Genomic DNA, 12,380 nt, shown 5'->3' with positions numbered 1-12,380 from the left:
GCTGGGGTGTCATGATGTGTCCACCTCCACTCCTCCTTCCCCATCTTCTCATCATATGCAGTTGCCCCAACCTCTGCACTTGAACATCCCCCAAAAATGCCCTCCCTGTACTGGCAAGAAGGCACTGTGCAAGTCTCCCCGCCAGCTCCTCAAGACAAGCCTTTCACGCTCTGCAGGTGTCTTGTCTCCCACAGCCCACCTTGGCCATGGCAGGGCCCCCAGAAGTGCCTCCATTTTGCTCTCTTTACTTCCAGGCCCCCCTTGTTTGTCATATCCCAACCATGTGCTTTTTTCTGTCTCCATATTAGAACAAGACCCACAAACCTGAAGCTTTAGTTTTTTAATGAAACAAATAACGGCACCTCCCAACTGCACAGGTGAATTCAACTTCAAGATAATGGAATCTCCCTCTCCATAGCACAGGCAAATTAAACTTCAAAATGAATCATTTGACATAAAAATATGGCAAAATATGCTTCAAAAAGTTGAACACAGAAAAAAAATCATATGATACATAATTTCACTCTTCATTGTACAATAAAAATTTGAAAGCAATGACTCCTACAGATGCTGGGGCTTGTAGCTGCACTACTCAGAGTGGTCACAGCAAAACAACCCATGTGTTTATCCATGTGTAAAGGGACAGATAAGCACGGTGCATGCATGAGATGGAAGAGAACTCAGCGGAAGGGGAACACAACGCAGATACACACTACAGCATGGACCAACCTCAAAGACAGGCCAGCAAACTATGTCAGACATGAAAAGTGTTAACACAGCATACATGATTGCTCTTAGATGCGGGGCTTGGACAAGCAGATTCTGAGAGAGCACGTAGGATGGAAGCTGACAGACTGAGGGAAGCAGGAAGTAGGGATGCTGTGGAATGAATGCAGGACTTCTTTGGGCATGATGGATGGACAGATGATAGATGGATGGATGGATGGATGGATGGATGGATGGATGGATAGATAGATGATAGAGATGATACATAATGGGTAAATAGGTGGATATTTAGATGATAGGTAGTTAGATAATAGATGATAAATAGGTAATAGGTATGTAGATGGATACATACATAATGGATAGGTAGGTCGATGATAGGTAGATAGATGATAGATAAAAAGATATGATAGATAGTGATAGGTGGATGATAAGATCATAGATGATAGATATATTGATAGAGATAGAAGATAGATAGATAGATGATAGATAGATAGATAGATAGATAGATAGATAGATAGATAGATGATAGATTGTCAGATAGATGGATGGATGACAGGTGACAGGGATGTATCAGCAGTTGCTCTACTCATCTTGGTTTTAGGAAATTAGATTAACATATACTGAGTTTTATTAGATGAATCAGCACCAGTGAGAATTTTCCCCATCTGTTTAGCTTAATATTGTAACGAAACTCCCGACTTAGCATTCTTTATTGGTTTTATTAAAATGAGCTCTGATAATTATGTATGCAAGCCAGCACTATGCAGAGGAGACACTTCCAATGCTGAATTCTTATTTATCCTGATGTCATTTGTGAACAGTACTCCATGTTTTTACCCATATATTATTTCTGTTCCCTCAAGATTAAAAAAAAAATCACTTCTACAAATGTTTGTCAAAATTGGTAGCACTTTAACAAATAGCTCTCTGATATAGACTAATATAGTACCTGCTAACATGTCATTAAATATTCTCTTTTGAATATAATTTAGACCTTTTCAGTTACATTGGGAAATTCACTAATATATTTCCATAAATTACAATAAATAATATCCTGTTAAGCTAATGTGTGATGTAATTGGACTTCAGCTCTCTTTTCCTCGCTGGGTGTCCCTGGTTCTTCAAACCAGCTCTACTCATTAGGGAACCGGCTTGTTCCACCAGGGACATTTCAGAGTACTCCAAGCCTGTGTGATGTGGAGTCCCTGTGGGTGGCAATGAGGTGGGAGGTGCAGACTTGAAAGCTGAGTGACTGCTACTCTGGTCCAGGTCACCTTTACTACATGGCTTCAGAGTAATTACAATCACCTTGATAGATCTATATCTAACTCACTAAAACCTGCTTCCATGCAGACCCCAAATCTGCATGGCCTGTCAATCTAGCTGGTGATGGGAGAAGGTTCTAGATGGCACAAGGACAAGAGCTTGCTACATTTCAAAGCCACCTTTGAAACTCATCACAGCAGTGCCCGATGCTAAGACAAATAAGAACACAAAATGCCCTTTTAAGATAATATATTTAAGTCAGGCAATGATGGTGCACACCTTTAATCCCAGCACTCAGGAGACAAATGCAGGTGGATCTCTGAGTTTGAGGCCAGCCTGGGGATACACAGAGAAACCCTATTTCCAAGCAAACAAACAAAATGATAATATATTTACATTTAAAAATGTTTGCATTTAAAGAGACAGACTTGCCTGCACCGTGGGATTGAAACAACCTACGGGACAGAACGAGAGAGGCTGTGTGGGCTGACACTAACTTAGCAAGTGACTCTGGCTGGCCAGCAGCAACTAGGTGTTGAGAGCAGAGATGTAGATGAGGCCTGGTGGTTTCTGGAGCCCTACAGAGCCCCAGAAGGTGGGCCTGGGGGTCTCCAGCTGAGAGGAAAACAGCAGCCTGGAGACAGAGAGGACAAGTCATATTTTTGCCTCAGCCTCTTGTCAGGAGCGGAAGGGTACTGGAGAAGGGGAAAAACGTCACCTGTGCAGCCCCAACATGGCAAATGCACTGGGCTTGAGCACAGGCAGCAGCTCACTACAGCTGCCTGTGGTCGTCTGCACTTTGCTCTTCAAATGGACTGGCTGCCAGCTGTGTTCAGTTAGCTCCCTGTCACCCACACACTCTTTCCTAGAGTCCCAAGTTCTCTCTTGCCAACTCTGGACCAATTTCTCTAACTAGCACCTGCCTGTCCTCTGAGTCACAGCATCCCCACCCTCTTGCTCTACATCTCCAAGTTCTTTAGCCTTCAAGGTCTTTCTCTTGGATTGTCAAGATGTTATAGGCCTGGAGAAACATATTCCACAAGCAGTGGAAAGTAAGAGATTCTAAACCTATGGCTCAGGAACTTTCCAGAATAGAGAAGTTCCACAGAGAAGGGAGAATGTGGCATCCTTTAGCTGCCTCTCTTGGAACTCTGATGGGCCACATGAGCTGCACATGCCCAAACTATGACCTCAGTTATGTCTCTGTACTCACTGTGGTTTGCTTTTCTGAGGATAGAGTATTGGTGAAATTATTAAGGCAACTTCATGTAGTTAAAAGGGAGGTTTATTTTGTGGGGTAACTTACAATTGAAGGAATAGGTAACAGGGTCTGGGAAAGGTATAGCGTAGTCCAGCAGTGTTCTCTGGAGAACTCTGTTTGGTCTATCTCCAGCGTCCAGGGTCCAGGAACCAAGAGAGCCTGCCCATCTGGATCTGAGATATTCAGGGGTCCTCTCTCAGCTCCGCCTTGTAGGTGTGACAGTTACCAAAGCCAAAGCTGGATCGGCTACCCACTGCAATAGAGCTATCTAGGGAAGGAGCTGTCATCTGGAAGTGGAGCCATTTTGGATGGAGCTGTCATCTGAGGATGGAGCCATCTGGGATGGAGCTACATCATCTGGAGATGGAAATATCTTGGATGGAACTATCATCTAAGGATTGAGCCATTATCATCAGAAACAGAGATGTCTTGGAGCTGTCTTCCGGAGGTAGAGCCATCATCTGAGGATGGAGCTATCACCATCTGGAGGTGGAGCCATCAACTGAGGATGGAGCCATCTGGGATGGAGCTATCTTGAGACAGAACTATCTGGGGATTAAACTGTCTTAGATGATGCTGTCTGTAGATAGAACTTTAGAGGTGAGGATCTCTGGGAATATCCTGAGGATAGAGATATCTGGGGGTAGTAATATCTAAGAATGGAGCTTTCAAGGGATGAAAACAGTTGAGGGTAGAGACCTTATCTAGGGATGAAATTCTCAAAAGACAGAGATTTCTACCCAGAATAGCTTTGAGTGTTGGCTGGCAGCATATGCATGCATTTTTTCCCTCGTCAGGGCCATTCCATGCTCAAGGAGCTACTTCCAGTATGGAAGCCCTGGCTTTGTCAGCAGAGCCGTATGTGGGGCAGACTGGGGCAGGCTAGGGCAGGTGGAGTCAGGCTGGGGACAGGTTGGGGCAGGCTGGGGTAGGCTGGGGCAGGCTGGGGCAGGATAGGATAGACTGGAGCAGGTGGGGGCAAACTGGAATAGGCTGGGACAGGTGGGATAGCCTGGGATAGGGCAGGTGGGGGCAGGTGGGGACAGGCTGGGGCAGGCTGGGATAGGCTATGGCAGGCTGAGGTTTTCAGTGTTGAATTGCTACAGGTCTTATGGGAACTTTAGTTCTACTGAGACTCTGTGGTCTCTCTCTCTCTCTCTCTCTCTCTCTCTCTCTCTCTCTCTCTCTCTAAGGACTTCAAGTGTCACATCACTTGATTTTCAAACCAGTGATGTGGAAAACAGCCAGCTCCTTTGTCTGGTTCTGAGAGTCAGTCTGCTATCTTGACATGTAGGCTGTTCTCTTAAATCATCCTTTCATTCCATGTATTTAATCGAGTTCTACTGAGCATCAACCCCAGAGGAACTCCAACTGGATAGGAATCCAATTACTTGGCCACCTCTGGAACTTCCTAGACTTTCTTTCTTCCTGCTTCCCAGCCTTATATAGTGGACACCTCTCTTCCCTGACAGACTCTTTCTGGAAGTACCCACTCATCTTCTTTGTATTCCCCACTTTCAAACTGTGAGGTTTGGACAGAGCTGATCCACACCTAGTTCTAAAACAGGTCCCATGTCTTGACCACAACCACAGGAATCAACACAGAGAAGCACACATGGTGTAGGCAGATAACTGAAGCTTCAGGTGTTCAGAGACAGGGGTGTGTCTCTGGAAAGAGGTTTGATGATGCAGGGCAGGGGGTGCTGCTGATGGCTGTCCTCTGCCATTGCTTGGCAAGGACTCTTAGCATACACAGCTAACACCGACAGGGAGAAGCCTGAGAGAGCGTTGACTTCATGCCATCAGAGCTCAGGATCTACCTATTTGAAGTTAATTTGATTCCTCTTCTCTTTTTAAATGCAATTTAATCCAGATTTCATTTAAAGCTAGAAACATGGGGAATGTGCTGACTGATGGGGCTAAGTGGCCTTGCTGGACCAGGTTACATCACCTGCTTGAAGCCAGTGCCCTCACTGACCTTTTGGTCTTTAGAAGTGCCATCTGACACACTGGAGCTGTGTCCTCCCTGCAGAGTGGTGTTGTCTCTCTCAATCGAATGGCAACCTCAGGGTAGAAGCTTCCATGGCTGTCCACCACAGCTGTGACATGTGGCTCTTTTCCTTAATGGGATCCCACCTGGTAACTTAAATGAGCATTTTCAAAGAACAGATTCCATGGGACAAAGAGCATACCACCCACTCAGTTTGAAAAACATTGGATCTTCTAAATGGGTAATTTCTTTTATTCTAGGTCCCTGGGAATCCTGAACTGCTGGCATATCCAACTATAAAGGAGCCCAGAAGGCATCCATCCTGAGACCACAGGTCAGTCCCTCCAGAAGGCATCCATCCTGAAACCACAGGACAGTCCCTCCAGAAGGCATCCATCCTGAGACCACAGGACAGTCCCTCCAGAAGGCATCCATCCTGAGACCACAGGACAGTCCCTCCAGAAGGCATCTATCCTGAGAACTACATGGCAGTCCCTCCCCTTAGGAAAGCAAGCAGGACTGTTTTTTTTTTCACTCAGGAATGGAAGCATGGAAATATTTTTCCACAATGTGTTCCCTCCATGTCTTTGCCTCACAGCTCTAAGCACTTTGCCTCATCCTCTCTCCCACCAAGCTGCAGATAGGCCAGAGTACAGCAGACAGTGCTTGCCTATCCATCCATTCTGGGGATATCATATTAAAAACATTTAAAATGTTGTGGTGTCCTGATGAGGAAATCATCCTGTTTGGGGGGATTTCAAAGGTTTGCCTAAATTCTAAGCAACTATTCCTGACAAAATATCTGGGCCACTGTCTTTGGCCGATCTAAATATGCACACCACCATCATGGCCCCCACAGCACTCACCTCCTCAGGGAGGTCAGGGGACATGCACCTCCAGCTGGGTGTGCTACACAAATATCCTATGCTTGGGACAAAAGAACTCATTTGCAAACCTCTCATTTGAAGCCTTCCTTTTGAAATGTCTTTGAACTGTTTCATCTTCTTTGACCTTTCTTCTTGACAAACTGGTCCTTCTTAAAGTTTTGGAGACTTCCCAGTTTGGAGTTTCAATTCTTAGTGAATTTCTAGGGCAAGTCCTGCATAAATGGGTTTAATCTGAAAAAGCCAATCCATTCATCCCAGTGGTTTTGTGGTAGATTTTTATGTTTCCTGAAAGAAATAAATAAATAACAGTGGTGTGGAAGTTAAAATACTGGGAGGAAAACAGACAGTTCTAGGTTTTGTTGTTGCTGTTACTATTGTTTCGTTTAAGACAGTCAAATATAAAGTAGACAAGGTGCCTCAGGCCTTTGCTCCTGGCTGAGATGGGAGGGTGGTAAGCTCAAAGGCTTGAGTTCAAGGCCAGCCAGGCAACTCAGCAAGACTCTGCCCCAAAATCAAAATAAAATAAATTTAAAAAAGAGGGGTGAGGTGAGGCTGGAAATGTAACTGGGGGAGGGGGCAGGGCTGAAGGAAGGTCCGGAAAGGCCATATAAGGCTCTCTCTGCTTCCTGTCAGCTCTAGCACAGGAGTGAAGCCCAACCACCATGCTTCCCACCATAATGCTGTGAGCTAACATAACCCTCTCTCCTTCAGTTGGCTTCATATCAGGTGTTTGGTCTCAGGGACAAAAAAGTCACTAATATTGTTGTGCATAACCTTCCTTAAGCAAGAGGACTGAGAGGGTGTCCTCGTTCAGGGATGGCAGACTGGGAACTGCTGGTTAGCTGCTGTGCATCTTGTGTGTTTTGGAAATTGACTCACTTCCATGTTCACTGTGAGTGAGTATCCCCTGCAAAGAGTGAACCTCTTATGTTGCTCTGGTCTGTAAAGCCTTAGTCCAAATTGCCACATTTCAATAAAATCATCAAATGTCACCCTGAGTCCTACAACCCTCAGCCCAAAGTGGTCACCAGCTTTACAGATCACATGCTATCCCTATCTTAGTGAAGAATGCACCCAAGGCAAGTGCTCAAGGGTGGCAGATCAAATGCAAGCACCTGGGTATTAACTTAGGTAACTCAGCTCTGCAGTTCTATGTTTCGAACTTGGACTATGAAGTTGAGCAGGCCTGGGTTCATGTCTCTGCTTTGCCACTTCATAGCTGTAGGTTAATAAGAATGACAGACCTCTCTATGATATCTCCAAGCCTTAGGTCATGGATGAACCTATCTCACAGGACTGGGTGGGGATTATACCTGATTGCCTACAAGGAAGGCTCCAGATATCCTGTCATAGAACACGAGCTGAATAAATGGTAGAGTGTCCTGCCATTGTACTGGCGACTGGAAGTCCTACCCCGGCATGGCCGAGCCCTCTATCATCATTGACATAAGAAGCCAGATCATCTTTGGAGGACCATTGTGTTGGTTTTAGAATGAGGGATGAACTCCTAAGGAGCAAGGGATGCTGAGATGCCAGTGAACACTGAATTATCTCCTGCAGGCAGACGTTAGATAATCACACACAGTGCTCAGAGCCAGGCTGGTCTGGAAGACTTAGGGGAGTCAGAGGATTGAGGACATAATGTCATCTGCCTGAGAGGCTGAGCCTGGTATGATGGGATTTGCCACCTTGGCCAGAATGTGATAGTTACGGCTCCCTCTACCCCTCTGGTGGATTCCTAAAGCCAAGCCTCCCTGACAGAACAAACCTTGCTTGACAGGCTCAGCAGAGGTAGGTTAGTAGGCCCAGGCAGGCCCTGTTTTTCTGTCTTCTCTGAGCACCTCATCTGTCTTTGGCAAAGCTCCCAGCTGATCCCTCTGTGTTCAATCATCACCGTCAACTTGATGGATGTGGTCCCATAAAAGATACATGTGAAGCATATCCCTGAGGCTGAGGTGAGAAAAGCCACCCTGAATGCGGCAGCTCCATTCTACAGAGGCTGAGGTGCTGGACTGAACTGAAAGGAGAAGGTGAGCTGAGCACCAGCGTTCATCTATCTCTGCTTCCTGACTGGATGCATGTGACCAGCTGCTTCCTGACTGTGGATGCATGTGACCAGCTACTTCCTGACTGTGGATGCATGTGACCAGCTGCTTCCTGACTGTGGATGCATGTGACCAGCTGCTTCCTGACTGTGGATGCATGTGACCAGCTGCTTCCTGACTGTGGATGTATGTGACCAGCTGCTTCCTGACTGTGGATGCATGTGAGCAGCTGCTTCCTGACTGGATGCATGTGACCAGCTGCTTCCTGACTGTGGATGCATGTGAGCAGCTGCTTCCTGACTGGATGCATGTGAGCAGCTGCTTCCTGACTGTGGATGCATGTGACCAGCTGCTTCCTGACTGGATGCATGTGACCAGCTGCTTCCTGACTGGATGCATGTGACCAGCTGCTTCCTGACTGTGGATGCATGTGACCAGCTGTTTCCTGACTGGATGCATGTGACCAGCTGCTTCCTGACTGTGGATGCATGTGACCAGCTGTTTCCTGACTGGATGCATGTGACCAGCTGCTTCCTGACTGTGGATGCATGTGACCAGCTGCTTCCTGACTGTGGATGCATGTGACCAGCTGCTTCCTGACTGTGGATGCATGTGACCAGGTACTTCCTGACTATGGAAACCATGTGACCAGCTACTTCCTGACTGTGGATGCATGTGACCAGCTGCTTCCTGACTGTGGTTGCACTGCGACCAGCTGCTTCACGCTCCTGCCACCATGCCTTCAGCAGGATGGTCTGCACCCTTAAACTATGAGTCAAAACAACCCCTCTCCCCTTAATTTTCCTTTGTCACAAACAAGGAAACCAATGCAACCTGACATACTTCCCTTGGGTGACAAAGGTACAGGGCGGGTAAAAACAACTTGAATCCAGCCCCACTCATTGTCCATTAAAAATTTAAAACAGGCTACCACAACTCTTCAAGTTTAATGGCTGCACAATTAAACATCACTCAAACTCAGAGCAGCACCTCCACAACTGGATGTCCTATGTGCTGCGCCCTCTGCACAAAGCATGTGTGGAGCTTTTCCAGTATCTCCAGAATAAGTCTACATGGACTTATAAGTCACTCAGCAACACAAAAAATTAGCTACAATGCATGAGCATGTGGAGTCCCAGGACACCATGTTATGTGAAAGAAGCCAATCTCAGAAGCAAGAATACATATGATGAATGTCCCCAAGGCCTAGGAAAACAGGATTTTATGTTAATTGTGATACAAGTGCAGGGATGTGCAGAAAGGAGACTGGACAGGGGTGTGGTGTGAGAGCAATCAACACAGAAGACTCAACAAGGCCCATTTGTGAAGAGTCCTTGTGCCTGTAAGATACCCATCCAACTCCATACTGGGCAGGACAGCTCTCAGCAGATCCCAAAGGCTGGGGCAAGACATAAAATGAACACTTCTGGGGCTTATGACTTTTTTGTGAGGAATAGACAAGAAGACAGGAAGACAAATGAGAGGTGGCTTGTTTCTAATGATCTCCTTCAACTCAAAAAATCACCATGCCAATGTGTTTTCTGTGAGGTATCATGTTCTTAGCTCCACATTGCACATGTGAGTGTGCACACACACATACACACACATGTATATACACACATCACAAAAAACAAACAACAAAAAATGATGCACACAAAGGCTATGATTTTGTAGTAGGAAGTCAGGTGACCAAGATGATAGGGTGCTTCTAGCTGTCATCTGGCTAGGGATATGAAGGGCTGGCATGCAAAAAGAAAAATACTTTACTCCTAATACAGAAAACCTGGATAAACTGCTTCTGCACAAAGGCAGAATTCCAAATGGAAATGATTTGTCAAGATTAAAGAGGGAATTAGCAGGCAGTGAGGAATAGTCCAGGAGGAAGGGGACTGGCTTGGTGAAGGGCACTGAGCACTGCCTGGAGGCTGTGGACCTTGCAAACAGCCTGGAGGAAAGGGAAAGGCTGAGCAGAAAGGCAAGCAGGAAATGCAGCTGAAGAGCCTCCAAAAGCCTCAGTGGAGCCTGGGAGGGGAAAGCCACATTCAAGGACACTAAGACTGCTGGGACCAAAAATGGAGGCCCAGAGATAAGGTGATGTGCACAAGGACTCTTCACCTGCTCTAGGCTTGTCTTTGATATTTGCCAGTTTGTGAGCAGGGAACAGACAGAGGTTGAGAATGACCAAACACTCTTCAGATGCCAGAGGAACCGTCTAATTCTGCTGTCTTCAACCACCAGAGTGGATCGTGAACTATGGACCTTCTGTTCTGGTTCCCTTTCAAGAGCCTGTAGTGAGGACAAGGACAGGCAGGAAGGAGGCTTGCATTGCCTTCTCCTCTGACATCAGTAGGTAGGACCCACTAGCTATACAAAAAAAAAAAAAAAATTAAGTACATATGTGTGCATGTCATAATAAAAATATATCTCTAAAAAGAAATGGTGTTCTTATACATTCAGTCATAAATTATGCAAATGTACTGCTGGCAGCAAGTTCTCAGCATGCTCTTTATTAGATTTCTTACTCTCTTTTTTCCCTGGGGTCTCTTTTTGCTGAAAAGGGTAAATGGGATTGGGGAGAATGTCCTCTACCTAAGTTGGCTCCAGCACCTGGGAAGAGTTGAATGCAGTCATGCCTGGAACCCCAAACTTGTGAATCTGGTTGCTGGAGGTATTTTATCTCCATCATTCTCTCAGAAATGATTGAAGGGCTCCTGGAAGCCAGGCACAGGCTCTGTGGCTACAACCTGCAAAAGGCCTAGTGGGCTCTAAGGAGCCCAGGACCTCACAAGGCTCACCTGAGGCGGGGGCAGGCACTGTGAGAAACAGGCTTTTAGAACTTGTAAAAGGAGCTCCTCTGTGGTGAGCTCCTCGACCAGCGAGGAAGAACGACTACCATTCGAATAAAGATCACACTTTATTGGAGCGCCTCTTGATTGAGGGAGAGCGGGAGGTGAGGGGCCCCAAGAACCAAAAGGCAGCTGCTTATATAGGGAACCAAGCGAACAGGTCAATCTGTGATTGGATCCCACGAGAATGCAAGCACGGGGAGCCACGGGATAGGCTGAGGACATAAGGCCAAATTACCATATACGTGCATGAGCAAACCTCGAGGCACGCAGCCCAGCAAGCACAGCCAAATATGGAGTTGTTTACAGCAAAGCTGTCAGGAAGTCGGCGCCATCTTAGAATGGCGGCTCCCTACACTCCTCTGTTGAGATGGTGGTGAGCCGGTGGTGGTGAGCTGGTGGTGGTGAGCTGGTGGTGAGTGTGAAGGCATAAGCTCCCAGACCATCAGGAAGATAACACGCAGGCAGCCACATAGGTGAATGCTGGATAATAAGACACGAGTGTCCTAGATGTCCCTGAACAACCAGAGTTTTTCTGTCCCCAAAGGAAGTCACTGGGACTCCAAAGTGTTTGAGACTGAACTTGGCATCAGTCAGTCACATGACCTCAGTCGTATTTGCTTTGGTAGGTCAACAGATAGATCTGGCATTTCCCTTATTCCTGTGAGTGTAGATCCAAACCCTCTTCTTTGAGGGACATAAGGAGAGCTGCAGGGGGCAGCTGAGCACGTCCAGGCTAAGGCGGGAGGGAGGGCATCTAACCACACGGTGTGTCCTAGGAGCAGGAGCTGACTACACTCCAGCCAATGCCCAATCTTTCCGATCTTGAAAAGCAGCGCTATCATCAGGTGTAGGCTAGTGTTTCCAAGTTCTGAGCATGCTCTCACTGTTCAGCCAACCACTTTGACCTAATATCCAGGAGACTTGTATCTACCTATCTGTGCTGCTCCAATGTAAACTGGACTCAGTCAGGCCTAGCTTGCCCTGCACAGATTCAGACACTTTCAACAGAATGAGCAATGATGCCCTCCAGGTGACCCATTGCTATAACACACACACACACACACACACACACACACACACACACATGTTTTGTTACAGAAAAGGGCCTCTGCATGCATCCCTACCTGCTGCAGTCAAGCTCATGGCCCATGTGTTCTCACTCCCAGCTTGTAATGAAAAGACAAATTTACCAAAGAAGAGAAAGTAGAACCAATTTCCACTCCCCCTTAATGAGATAAAATCAATAGATAAAACAAAGAAAGGACGACCCATCCGGGCCATTAATGAGAAAGTGCAAAGTAGATGCTCTGCCCCATTTCCCTTGTAGTTGAAAAGTCAAAATGTATATTCATTAAA

Source organism: Onychomys torridus, chromosome 4, assembly GCF_903995425.1.
Source record: "Onychomys torridus chromosome 4, mOncTor1.1, whole genome shotgun sequence".
Lineage (NCBI taxonomy): Eukaryota > Metazoa > Chordata > Mammalia > Rodentia > Cricetidae > Onychomys > Onychomys torridus.
Note: the sequence above shows the minus strand (reverse complement) of the source record.